This window comes from Phyllobates terribilis, unplaced genomic scaffold (genome assembly GCF_046119375.1).
Source record: "Phyllobates terribilis strain yellow unplaced genomic scaffold, ASM4611937v1 Scaffold_3__8_contigs__length_932513732, whole genome shotgun sequence".
NCBI classification, from domain to species: domain Eukaryota; kingdom Metazoa; phylum Chordata; class Amphibia; order Anura; family Dendrobatidae; genus Phyllobates; species Phyllobates terribilis.
In genome coordinates, this window is record NW_027362763.1 from 292,231,633 (window position 1) to 292,244,994 (window position 13,362).

Genomic DNA, 13,362 nt, shown 5'->3' on the forward strand with positions numbered 1-13,362 from the left:
TCTGCTCTGACCCTTTGCTCGCTGCTCTGGCAGTCTCTCTCTGCTCTGACCCTTTGCTTGCTGCTCTGGCAGTCTCTCTCTGCTCTGACCCTTTGCTCGCTGCTCCAGCAGTCTCGCTCTGCTCTGACCCTTTGTTCGCTGCTCCGGCAGTCTCGCTCTGCTCTGACCCTTTGCTCGCTGCTTTGGCAGTCTCGTCCTGCTCCTCTCTCGCTTACCACTCCAGGCGGCCTTGTTCTGCTCTTCTCTCGCTAACCTCTCCAGGTGACCTCGTCTTGTTCTGCTCTTGCTCGCCGCTCTGGGCGGCTTCACTCTGCTCTTTGTCCACCGCATCTGCGGTTCTGTTCCTGAGTCCTAGTCTGTACTGGGTCCTATCCACTTGGTGCTCCAACCTGTCGTACCTGCCAGTACCTCCCTGCCTGCATACCATTCGTGCTTACCAGCATCCGCCAGTCTGCATACCAGCCGTGTCTGCCTATACCCAGCAGTCTGTGTGCCAGTGTAACCAGCCTGTTTCTGTATTCCCCTGTGTGGGTCAACAGCCGTGTCCGGTGTCTGTCCTGGGGTAGCACCTGGTCCCTCTGCTCAGTTCCTCCTTGGTGCACTGGCGTCGTATGCCGTCGTGCGACCCTGGTTGGATCGGGTGGATACTTAGTTACGCCCCTCCAGGCATTCACTCTCCGGCACGGTCCAGTGGAATCACTAAATATACACTCACATGCCACTCAGCCTGGGCGTGTGCATTACAGCATGCTCAGGCCATGGTTCCAGTTGAGCCCCACCGCCTTCGCTCTCTGAGACGTTTTCCAGTGAATACGTGCATCTAGAAGAAATTTTTTTTTTTGTGGTACAAGCTGAGTTCCAGGCGAGTTACGCATCCGTCCAGATGGAGCTTTCTGCACCCGTTCCCGCGGATAAGCCACGGTACTATGGGGATCCAAAACAAAGCCGTGCGTTTGTATGGCAATGCCTGCTGCACTTCCGGTTCTATGCTCCTGATTTTCCTACCGACCGGATTACAGTGGGATTTATTATGTCCTACCTGGCGGGTGATGCCTTGAAATGGATCACCCCCCTATGGGAAGCACAAGATCCTATCGTCCTGGACCTACAGGCCTTCCTGGTGGCCTTTCTAATGGTGTTCGATGACCCTAACCCGGAGGCTCCTGCTGAAGCTTCACTTCCCATTATCCCGGAGCAGCCCCGACGGGTAATGTGCGTGGGTAGCGCACCAGTTTTCCTGCCCGAAGAGACTTCTGCCCACCTAGAATCCCCACAGGAGGACTTCCTGCACCCGGTATCTGATGCTTCACCCACTTTAACCGGTGAGCCTGTCCAAGGGTACTCCAAAGCAGTGATTACCTCCGAGTCTGTGCATCTCTACTACCTGGCGGAGGACCCCCTGTTGCCTCCTGAATCCTCCGGGATACCACCTGATGACAAATGGAGAGAGACTTCCCTACACCCGGTACCCGATACTTCGTCTGCTCCGTCCTGTGAGCCTGACAATGGGTACCTCAAAGTGGTAGTTAACCCCAAGTCTATACACCCCTCCGACCAGGCGGAGGACCTCCAGTTGTCTCCAGAACCCTTCGGGGTGCTACCTGGTAGCGAATGGACAGAGTCTTCCCTACACTCTGTACCTGATACCTCGCCCGCTTCTTCCAGTGAGTCCGACCTAGTGTACTCCGAAGCAGAGGTTATTCCAGAGTCTCTACACCCCTCCGACCAGGCGGAGGACCTCCAGTTGTCTCCTGAACCCTTCGGGGTGCTACCTGATAGCGAATGGACAGAGACTCTCCTATACTCTGCACCTGATACCTCGCCCGCTTCGTCAAGTGAGTCCGACCTAATGTACTCCGAAGCAGAGGTTACCCCCGAGTCTCTACACCCCTCCGACCAGGCAGAGGACCTCCAGTTATCTCCAGAACCCTTCGGGGTGCTATCTGGTAGTGAATGGACAGAGACTTTCCAAACTCGGTACCTGATACCTCGCCCGCTTTGCCCAGTGAGTCCGACCTAGTGTACTCCGAGGCAGAGGTTACCCCTGAGTCTCTGCACTCTTCCGACCCGGCGGAGGACCCCAGTTGTTTCCTGAATCCTCCGGGGTACCACCAGATAACAAAGAGACAGTGACTTTTCTACACCTTGTACCTGATACCTCGCCCATTTCATCCCGTGAGCTTGACAAGATGTACCCCGAAGCAGAGGTTACCCCCGAGTCTCTGCACCCCTCCAACCCGGCGGAGGACTTCCAGTTGTCTCCTGAACCCTCTGGGGTGCTACCTGATAATAAGTGGAGAGAGACTTCCTTGTGTGCTGTTCCTGGTTCTCCACCCGTTTCGTCTGTTGCTGAGGATGGCTGGATAGGAGGTAGCATCCTAGCTACTCAGATGAGACCAGTTTTTCCTGTGGACATTGGAAGTGATCTCCTTGAAGTGAAGGATTGGCCCTCGAATTCCCTGCTGAACATTCTGGCGGGCCTGAAGAAGAGGGGGCGTAAGGGGGGGTACTGTAACATACCTGGCAGCATCCTTGCATAGTGGTCCATCTCCCACAGTGCACGAGCGTGCACTTGATCTCCAGTCCAGTCTGCTAGCCTGGCTTCCCTCCATGCTGTCTGCTTGCCTCTGTTTCTGCTGTTTAAGGGCGGCGCCCGATCACTTCCTGCTTCTTTTAGCTGCTGCAGGCACACCCCTTGTGCATCCTCAGCCTATTGCTGTCTGTCACCTGGTATTTAACCCAGCTCCTCCCTGGAATCCATGCCTGAGCATTGTGTTCAGTCAGTTGGCTTCCTGTCACTGATGTGCCAGGTCCTGTCTATGCTTCCTGCATTGCGGTATCAGTTCCTGAGTCTGAACTGTGTCCTGTCTGAACTATCTTCTAGCCTGTTGTCTTCTGCCTATCCTGGAGGCTGTATTTCCAGGCCAGTGTGAACACGCTCCTAGCCTGTTCTTTCCGCCTTCTAGGGGCCGCATACCTAGATCCGTTCCTGTATCTTGCCTGTTCCTGTCTGAACACGCTCCTAGCCTTTTCGTTCCGCCTTCTAGGGGCCGCATACCTAGACCCACTCCTGTATCTTGTTGCTGTGTCTGTTCTTGTCTGAATACTCTCCTAGCCTGTTACCTGTTTTTCTCTATGTCCGTATCTTCCCTTTTCCTGCAGAATCTGATCGCATACCTAACACCTACTCGTTGTCCCTATACTCCCGTTTGTGAGTTTAGAGTCCACTTGCTACTTCATTGCAAGTATCCTGTGTGTACATAGTTCTGCGTTTCTCTTCCTGTCTGTTCCGTGTAAACAGAGCCCTGTCCCCTCTGCTCTGCCTTGCTCGCTGCTCCAGCAGTCTCGCTCTGCTCTGACCCTTTTCTCGCTGCTCCGGCAGTCTCGCTCTGCTCTGACCCTTTGCTCGCTGCTCCAGCAGTCTCGCTCTGCTCTGACCCTTTGCTCGCTGCTCCGGCAGTCTCGCTCTGCTCTGACCCTTTGCTCGCTGCTCCGACAGTCTCGCTCTGCTCTGACCCTTTGCTCGCTGCTCTGGCAGTCTCACTCTGCTCTGCCTTGCTCGCTGCTCCAGCAGTCTCGCTCTGCTCTGACCCTTTGCTCGCTGCTCCGGCAGTCTTGCTCTGCTCTGAACCTTTGCTCGCTGCTCCGGCAGTCTTGCTCTGCTCTGACCCTTTGCTCGCTGCTCCGGCAGTCTCGTTCTGCTCTGACCCTTTGCTCGCTGCTCCGGCAGTCTCACTCTGCTCTGACCCTTTGCTCGCTGCTCCCGCAGTCTCGCTCTGCTCTGACCCTTTGCTCGCTGCTCCGGCAGTCTTGCTCTGCTCTGAACCTTTGCTCGCTGCTTCGGTAGACTTGCTCTGCTCTGACCCTTTGCTCGCTGCTCCGGCAGTCTCGCTCTGCTCTGACCCTTTGCTCGCTGCTCCGGCAGTCTCGCTCTGCTCTGACCCTTTGCTCGCTGCTCCGGCAGTCTCGCTCTGCTCTGACCCTTTGCTCGCTGCTCTGGCATTCTCGCTCTGCTCTGACCCTTTGCTCGCTGCTCTGGCAGTCTCGCTCTGCTCTGACCCTTTGCTCGCTGCTCCGGCAGTCTCGCTCTGCTCTGACCCTTTGTTTGCTGCTCCGGCAGTCTCGCTCTGCTCTGACCCTTTGTTTGTTGCTCCGGCAGTCTCACTCTGCTCTGACCCTTTGCTCGCTGCTCCTGCAGTCTTGCTCTACTCTGACCCTTTGCTCGCTGCTTCGGCAGTCTCGTCCTGCTCCTCTCTTGCTCACCACTCCAGGTGGCCTTGTCCTGCTCTACTCTCGCTCACCGCTCCAGTCGGCCTCATCTTGTTCTGCTCTTGCTCACCACTCTTGGCGGCCTCACTGTGCTGTTTGTCCACCGCATCTGTGGTTCTGTTACTGAGTCCCAGTCTGTACTGGGTCCTATCCACTCGGTGCTCCAACCTGTCGTACCTGCCAGTGCCTACCTGCCTGCCAACCAGTCGTGCTTACCAGCATCCGCCAGTCTGCATACCAGCCGTGTCTCCCTATACCCAGCAGTCTGTATGCCAGCGTAACCTGCCTGTTCCTGTATTCCCCTGTGTGTGTCAACAGCCGTGTCCGGGGTCTGTCCTGGAGTAGCACCTGGTCCCTCTGCTCGGTTCCTCCTTGGTGCACTGGCGTCATATGCCGTCGTGCGACCCTGGTCAGATCGGGTGGATAATTAGTTACGCCCCTCCAGGCATTCACTCTCCGGCACGGTCCAGTGGAATCACTACATATACACGCACACGCCACTCAGCCTGGGCGTGTGCATTACAATATGTATATGTTTATTCCATATACTTATCCTTTCTTACCTATACTTATCCTTTTTGTACCTATACTTTTTTTTTTTTTACTTATCCTTACCTATACTTAACCCTCCGTCACATACAATAGGCCTGACAGGCACATCTCTTTTATTTGGCGGGAGTTTTGAAATGTTTGTATTTCAGAATTATTAGTTTTATGTTAAGTAAATGGGTTTTTTTGCACCTGATTATGTGTAGTCTCTTTTATTACATCCCTATGAAGGTCACTGATCACTTTTAGAGCACTGAAATTGCAAACATTAGATATTATAGGTATTTTTCTAGCCTGCGCCTGACAGTCACATTGTATGTGAACTCGTTAGAACCGATATTGTATGTGACGGAGGGTTAATCTTTCATTCCTATACTTATTCTTTTTTACCTACACTTATTCTTACTTAATACTTACCTATATTTGCATACACTTTCTTACCAATACTTACCTATACTTATTTTAGCTTACCTATACTTATTCTTTTATTTCCTAAACTTATCATTACTTGCCTATAATGATCCTTTCGTACCTATATTTACCGATACGTATCCTCTTGTACCTACATTTATCTTCTTACCTATACTCATCCTTTCTTACATTTGCTTATCCTTTTAAAAAAAATGTTTTATTAAATGTTAAACTTCCTTATCCTTATCTATAAGTATCCTTTTTTCTTATTTTTATTGAATTTTAACCACTTCCAGACCGCCCACTGTACATAAATGTCGGCGCTGCCTGGGCTCTGTGCAGCTCCGACATTTATGAACGGTTGGTGGTCCCGCAGCCCTCAGGACCCCCAGGGTCCTGCAAGCGATGTGGGTGCGGTGCAGAGCGACAGCTCTGACAGGACACATCATCCAAAATGGTGTCACTTGGGGGCTGTTTCCACAGTTTAGGCACATCAGGGGCTCCCCAAATGCAACACAGTGTCCGCTAATTATCAAGCACTTTTTTTCTTCGTAAGGTATGCATATGCACGTCTGTACTGCTTGAAAAAGGTTCTCACTTAGGACCGAAACGTCGCCATTATGGACATATAAAAAGCACTTTTTTCACTTTTTCAACTGGTGTGCTGCCTCCATTTAACTTGTTCTGTTTAAGGCTTGATCTTTACCTGGGAATCCTGGCACCCTTACTTTTTGTTATTGTTGATATATATACAGTACAGACCAAAAGTAAGGACACACCTTCTCATTTAAAGATTTTTCTGTATTTTCATGACTATAAAAATTGTACATTCACACTGAAGGCATCAAAACTATGCATTAACACATGTTGAATTATATTCTTAACAAAAAAGTGTGAAGCAACTGAAAATATGTATTATATTCTAGGTTCTTCAAAGTAGCCACCTTTTGCTTTGATGACTGCTTTGCACACTCTTGGCATTCTCTTGATGAGCTTCAAGAGGTAGTCACCGGAAATGGTCTTCCAACAATGTTGAAGGAGTTCCCAGAGATGCTTAGCACTTGTTGGCCCTTTTGTCTTCACTCTGCGGTCCAGCTCACCCCAAACCATCTCGATTGGGTTCAGGTCTGGTGACTGTGGAGGCCAGGTCATCTGGGGTAGCACCATATCACTCTCCTCCTTGGTCAAATAGCCCTTACACAGCCTGGAGGTGTGTTTGGGGTCATTGTCCTGTTGAAAAATAAATGATGGTCCAACTAAACGCAAACCGGATGGAATAGCATGCCGCTGCAAGATTCTGTGGTAGCCATGCTGGTTCAGTATGCCTTCAATTTTGAATAAATCCCCCACAGTGTCACCAGCAAAGCACCCCCACACCATCATACCTCCTACTCCATGCTTCATGGTGGGAACCAGGCATGTAGAGTTCATCCGTTCACCTTTTCTGCGTCGCACAAAGACACGGTGGTTGGAACCAAAGATTTCAAATTTGGACTCATCAGACCAAAGCACAGATTTCCACTGGTCTAATGTCCATTCCTTGTGTTCTTTAGCCCAAGCAAGTCTCTTCTGCTTGTTGCCTGTCCTTAGCAGTGGTTTCCTAGCAGCTATTTTACCATGAAGGCCTGCTGCACAAAGTCTCCTCTTAACAGTTGTTGAAGAGATGTGTCTGCTGCTAGATCTCTGTGTGGCATTGACCTGGTCTCTAATCTGAGCTGCTGTTAACCTGCGATTTCTGAGGCTTGTGACTCGGAAAAACTTATCCTCAGAAGCAGAGGTGACTCTTGGTCTTCCTTTCCTGGGGCGGTCCTCATGTGAGCCAGTTTCTTTGTTGCTCTTGATGGTTTTTGCAACTGCACTTGGGGACACTTTCAAAGTTTGCCCAATTTTTAGAACTGACAGACTTTCATTTCTTAAAGTAATGATGCCCAATCGTTATTCTTTACTTAGCTGTTTTTTTCTTGCCATAATACAAATTCTAACAGTCTATTCAGTAGGACAATCAGCTTTGTATCCATCAGACTTCTGCACAACACAACTGATAGTCCCAACACCATTTAAAAGGCAAGAAATCCCACTTCTTAAACCTGACAGGGCACACCTGTGAAGTGAAAATCATTTCCGGTGACTACCTCTTGAAGCTCATCAAGAGAATGCCAAGAGTGTGCAAAGCAGTCATCAAAGCAAAACGTGGCTACTCTGAAGAACCTAGAATATAAGACATATTTTCAGTTGTTTCACGCTTTTTTGTTTAGTATATAATTCCACAAGTGTTAATTCATAGTTTTGATGCCTTCAGTGTGAATGTACAATTTTCATAGTCATGAAAATACAGAAAAATCTTTAAATGAGAAGGTGTGTCCAAACTTTTGGTCTGTACTGTATATATATATATATATATATATATATATATATATAGACATACATACAGTTCTCTGCATATTTTGAGTACACAAGCTTTGAAAAATTAAATTTTAATCAGTGTCTCACTGAATACAAGAACAGTATCCAATATTTCCAAGACTGAGTTTCATATAACATTTTATTAACCCATAGCATGAAAGTAAGGTTAATTATAAAACCTTCATTACATAATCTTCAGTTTTATTTAAATTAGTTGATGCAAAAATGAATACACCCCACATCAAAATTGCTACATCTAGTATTATGTATGACCTCTATAATTTTTAAAAACAACAGCAAGTCTTCTAGGCATGAAATGAACAAGCCGACGACATATTGCAACATCTATCTTTTTTACCATTTTACAAATTGACCTTTTTTAGAGCCTGGACACTGGATGGTTATTGATGCTGCTCCATTTGTCTCTTCAGAATTCCCCATAGGTGTTTGATTGGGTTCAGATCAGGAGACACTAAATCATGTTCACCCTGTTCTTTTTCAGAAATGCAACAGATGTGTGTTTTAGATCATTTTCATGGGGGAAAAGAAAATGTCTTCCAAGTTCACGAAATGAGGGTAACATCGTCTCTTTCAATATAGATTGTACATCTACTGTATAGTGGCAGTACATCTGTGAATTTAAAATACCCTCCACGAACTGTATTTCCCCTACACCAGCAGAACCCATTTATCTTCACATAACGACACTGACACCAACATGTTCCACTTTAGGCTCCAGGCATTTTTCTAAATACATTTTTCTAAATGCATTGTGCCTACAATGAAACATAGTGGTAGCAGTGTCCTTATGTGCGGTTACATGAGTGCTTCTGGTGTCGGTGAGCTACAATTAATTGAGAGTATCGTAAATTTACAGATGTACTGCCCTATATTCATAGAGAATATGCTACAATCACCCCATGCCCTTAGTAGACGTGTACTTTTCCAACATGATAATGATCAAAAGAACACATCTAAGGTTATTGTTGCATTTCGCAAGAAGAACAGGGTGAACGTGACTCAGAGGCCAAGTATGTCTCCTGATCAGAATCCAACTGAAGACCTATGGGGAATTCTGAAGAGACAAGTTAAGCATTATTCTCCATCCAGCATCCAGGCTCTAAAAGAGGTAATTGTTGAAGAATAAAAAAAGTTAGATGAAGGAATATGTCGCCATCTACTTCATGCCATGCTTAGAAGACTTGGTGTGATTCTTAAAAATCATGGTCGTACAAATACTAGATGTAGTAGTTTTTATGTGGGGTGTTTTCATTTTTGCATCAACTAATTTGAGTAGAACTGAAGATTTTGTAATGAAAGTTGTATTATTAACCTTATTTTTAGGCTATCAAAGTCAGTCTTGTAAAAATGTTGAAAATTAGTCTTGCATTGAGTGAGACATTGATTAGAATCTTACTTTTCAAAGGGGGTGTGGTCACTTATGCCAAACCCTGTGTGTATATGTATAGGTTTATTCCATATACTTATCCTTTCTTACATATAATTATCCTTTTGTACCTATACTTATTTTTTTACTTATCCTTACCTATACTTAATCTTTCATACTTATACTTATTCTTTTTTACCTACATTTATTCTTACTTAATACTTACCTATATTTGCATACACTTTCTTACCAATACTTACCTATACTTATTTTAGCTTACCTATACTTATTCTTTTATGTCCTATACTTATCATTACTTGCCTATAATGATCTTTTCGTACCTATATTCACCGATACGTATCCTCTTGTACCTACATTTTTCTTCTTACCTATACTTATCCTTTCTTACATTTGCTTATGCTTTTTAAAAAAAATGTTTTATTAAATGTTAAACATGCTTATCCTTATCTATAAGTATCCTTTTTTCTTATTTTTATTGAATTTTAACCACTTCTAGACTGCCCACTGTACATAAATGTCGGCGCTGCCTGGGCTCTGTGCATCGCCGACATTTATGAACGGTTGGTGGTCCCGCAGCCCTCAGGACCCCCAGGGTCCTGCAAGCGCTGTGGGTGCGGTGCAGAGAGACAGCTCTGACAGGACACATCATCCAAAATGGTGTTACTTGTGGGAGGTTTCAACTGTTTAGGCACATCAGGGGCTCCCAAATGCAACATGGCGTCCGCTAATTATTCAAGCAAATTTTTTCTTCATAAGGTATGCACATGCACTTCTATACTGCTTGAAAAAGGTTCTCACTTAGTACTGAAACGTCGCCATTATGGACTTATAAATAGCACTTTTTTCACTTTTTCAACTGGTGTGCTGCCTCCATTTAACTTGTTCTATATAAGGCTTGATCTTTACCTGGGAAGCCTGGCACCCTGACTTTTGTCAGTGTTGATATATATTTATAGATACATACACATATATATCTATATATATATACACATACAGTTCTCTGCATATTTTGAGTACACAAGCTTTGAAAAATAAGATTTTAATCAGTGTCTCACTGAATACAAGAACAGTCTCCAATTTTTCCAAGACTGAGTTTCATATAACATTTTCTTAACCCATAGCATGAAATTAAGGTTAATAATATAACCTTCATTACAAAATCTTCAGTTTTATTTAAATTAGTTGATGCAAAAATGAATACACCCCACATCAAAATTGCTACATCTAGTATTATGTATGACCTCTATATTTTTTAAAAACAACAGCAAGTCTTCTAGGCACGAAATGAACAAGCCGACGACATATTGCAACATCTATCTTTTTTACCATTTTAAAAATTGACCTTTTTTACAGCCTGGACACTGGATGGTGATTGATGCTGCTCAATTTGTCTCTTCAGAATTCCCCATAGATGTTTGATTGGGTTCAGATCAGGAGACACTAAATCACGTTCACCCTGTTCTTTTTCAGAAATGCAACAGATGTGTATTTTAGATCATTGTCATGGTGGAAAAGAACATGTCTACCAAGGGCACGGAATGAGGGTAACATTTTCTCTTTCAATATAGATTGTACATCTACTGTATAGTGGCAGTACATCTGTGAATTTAAAATACCCTCCACGAACTGTAATTCCCCTACACCAGCAGAACCCATGTATCTTCACATAACTACACTGCCACCAACATGTTCCACTTTAGGCTCCAGGCATTTTTCTAAATACATTTTTCTAAATGCATTGTGCCTACAGTGAAACATAGTGGTAGCAGTGTCCTTATGTGGGGTTACATGAGTGCTTCTGGTGTCGGTGAGCTACAATTAATTGAGAGTATCCTAAATTTACAGATGTACTGCCCTATATTCATAGAGAATATGCTACAATCACCCTGTGTCCTTAGTAGACGTGTTCTTTTCCAACATGATAATGTTCAAAAAAACACATCTAAGGTTATTGTTGCATTTCTGAAGAAGAACAGGGTGAACGTGACTCAGAGGAAAAGTATGTCTCCTGATCAGAATCCAACTGAAGATCTATGGGGAATTCTGAAGAGACAAGTTAAGCATTTTTCTCCATCCAGCATGCAGGCTCTAAAAGAGGTCATTGTTGAAGAATAAAAAAGTTAGATGGTGGAATATGTTGCCATCTTCTTCATTCCATGCCTAGAAGACTTGGTGCGATTCTTTAAAGTCATGGTCGTACAAATACTAGATGTAGTAGTTTTTATGTGGGCTGTTTTAATTTTTGCATCAACTAATTTGAGTAGAACTGAAGATTTTGTAATGAAAGTTGTATTATTGACCTTACTTTTATGCTATCAAAGTCAGTCTTGTAAAAATGTTGAAAATTAGTCTTGCATTCAGTGAGACATTGATTAAAATATTACTTTTCAAAGGGGGTGTAGTCATTTATGCCAAATCCTGTGTGTATATGTTTATGTTTATTAAATATACTTATCCTTTCTTACATATACTTATACTTTTTGTACCTATACTTTTTTTTTACTTATCCTTACCTATACTTAATCTTTCATACCTATACTTATTCTTTTTTACCTACATTTATTCTTACTTTATACTTACCTATATTTCCATACACTATCTTACCAATACTTACCTATACTTATTTTAGCTTACCTATACTTATTCTTTTATTTCCTATACTTATCATTACTTGACTATAATGATCCTTTCGTACCTATATTCACCGATACGTATCCTCTTGTACCTACATTTATCTTCTTACCTCTACTTATCTTTTCTTACATTTGCTTATCCTTTTTGAAAAAAATGTTTTATTAAATGTTAAACATGCTTATCCTTTTCTGTAAGTATCTTTTTTTCTTATTTTTATTGAATTTTAACCACTTCCAGACAGCCCACTGTACATAAATGTCGGCACTGCCTGGGCTCTGTGCAGCGCCGACATTTATGAACGGTTGGTGGTCCCGCAGCCCTCAGGACCCCCAGGGTCCTGCAAGCTCTATGGGTGCAGTGCAGAGAGACAGCTCTGACAGGACACATCATCCAAAATGGTGTTACTTGTGGGCAGCTTCAATTGTTTAGGCACATCAGGGGCTCCCCAAATGCAACATGGCGTCCGCTAATTATTCAAGCAAATTTTTTCTTCATAAGGTATGCACGTGCACTTCTGTACTGCTTGAAAAAGGTTCTCACTTAGGACCGAAATGTCGCCATTATGGACTTATAAATAGCACTTTTTTCACTTTTTCAACTGGTGTGCTGCCTCCATTTAACTTGTTCTATTTAAGGCTTGATCTTTACCTGGGAAGCCTGGCACCCTGACTTTTTGTTAGTGTTGATATATATTTATAGATACATACATATGTATATATATATATATATATATATACACATACAGTTCTCTGCATATTTTGAGTACACAAGCTTTGAAAAATAAGATTTTAATCAGTGTCTCACTGAATACAAGAACAGTCTCCAATTTTTGCAAGACTGAGTTTCAAATAACATTTTATTCACCCATAGCATGAAAGTAAGGTTAATAACATAACCTTCAAAACAAAATCTTCAGTTTTATTTAAATTAGTTGATGCAAAAATGAATACACCCCACATCAAAATTGCTACATCTAGTATTATGTATGACCTCTATCAATTTTAAAAACAACAGCAAGTCTTCTAAGCATGAAATGAACAAGCCGACGACATATTGCAACATCTATCTTTTTTACCATTCTAAAAATTGACCTTTTCTAGAGCCTGGAAACTGGATGGTGATTGATGCAGCTCAATTTGTCTCTTCAGAATTCCCCATAGGTGTTTAATTGGGTTCAGATGAGGAGACACTAAATCACGTTCACCCTGTTCTTTTTCAGAAATGCAACAGATGTGTGTTTTTTAGAACATTGTCATGGTGGAAAAGAGCATGTCTACCAAGGGCACGGAATGAGGGTAGCATCTTCTCTTTCAATATAGATTGTACATCTACTGTATAGTGGCAGTACATCTGTGAGTTTAAAATATACTCCATGAACTGTAATTCCCCTACACCAGCAGAACCCATGTATCTACACATAACAACACTGCCACCAACAAGTTCCACTGTAGGCTCCAGGCATTTTTCTAAATACATTTTTCTAAATGCATTGTGCCTGCAGTGAAATATAGTGGTAGCAGTGTCCTTATGTGGGGTTACATGAGTGCTTCTTGTGTCAGTGAGCTACAATTAATTGAGAGTAACCTAAATTTACAGAAGTACTGCCCTATATTCATAGAAAATATGGTACAATCATCCCGTGCCCTTAGTAGACGTGTACTTTTCCAACATGATAATGATCAAAAAAA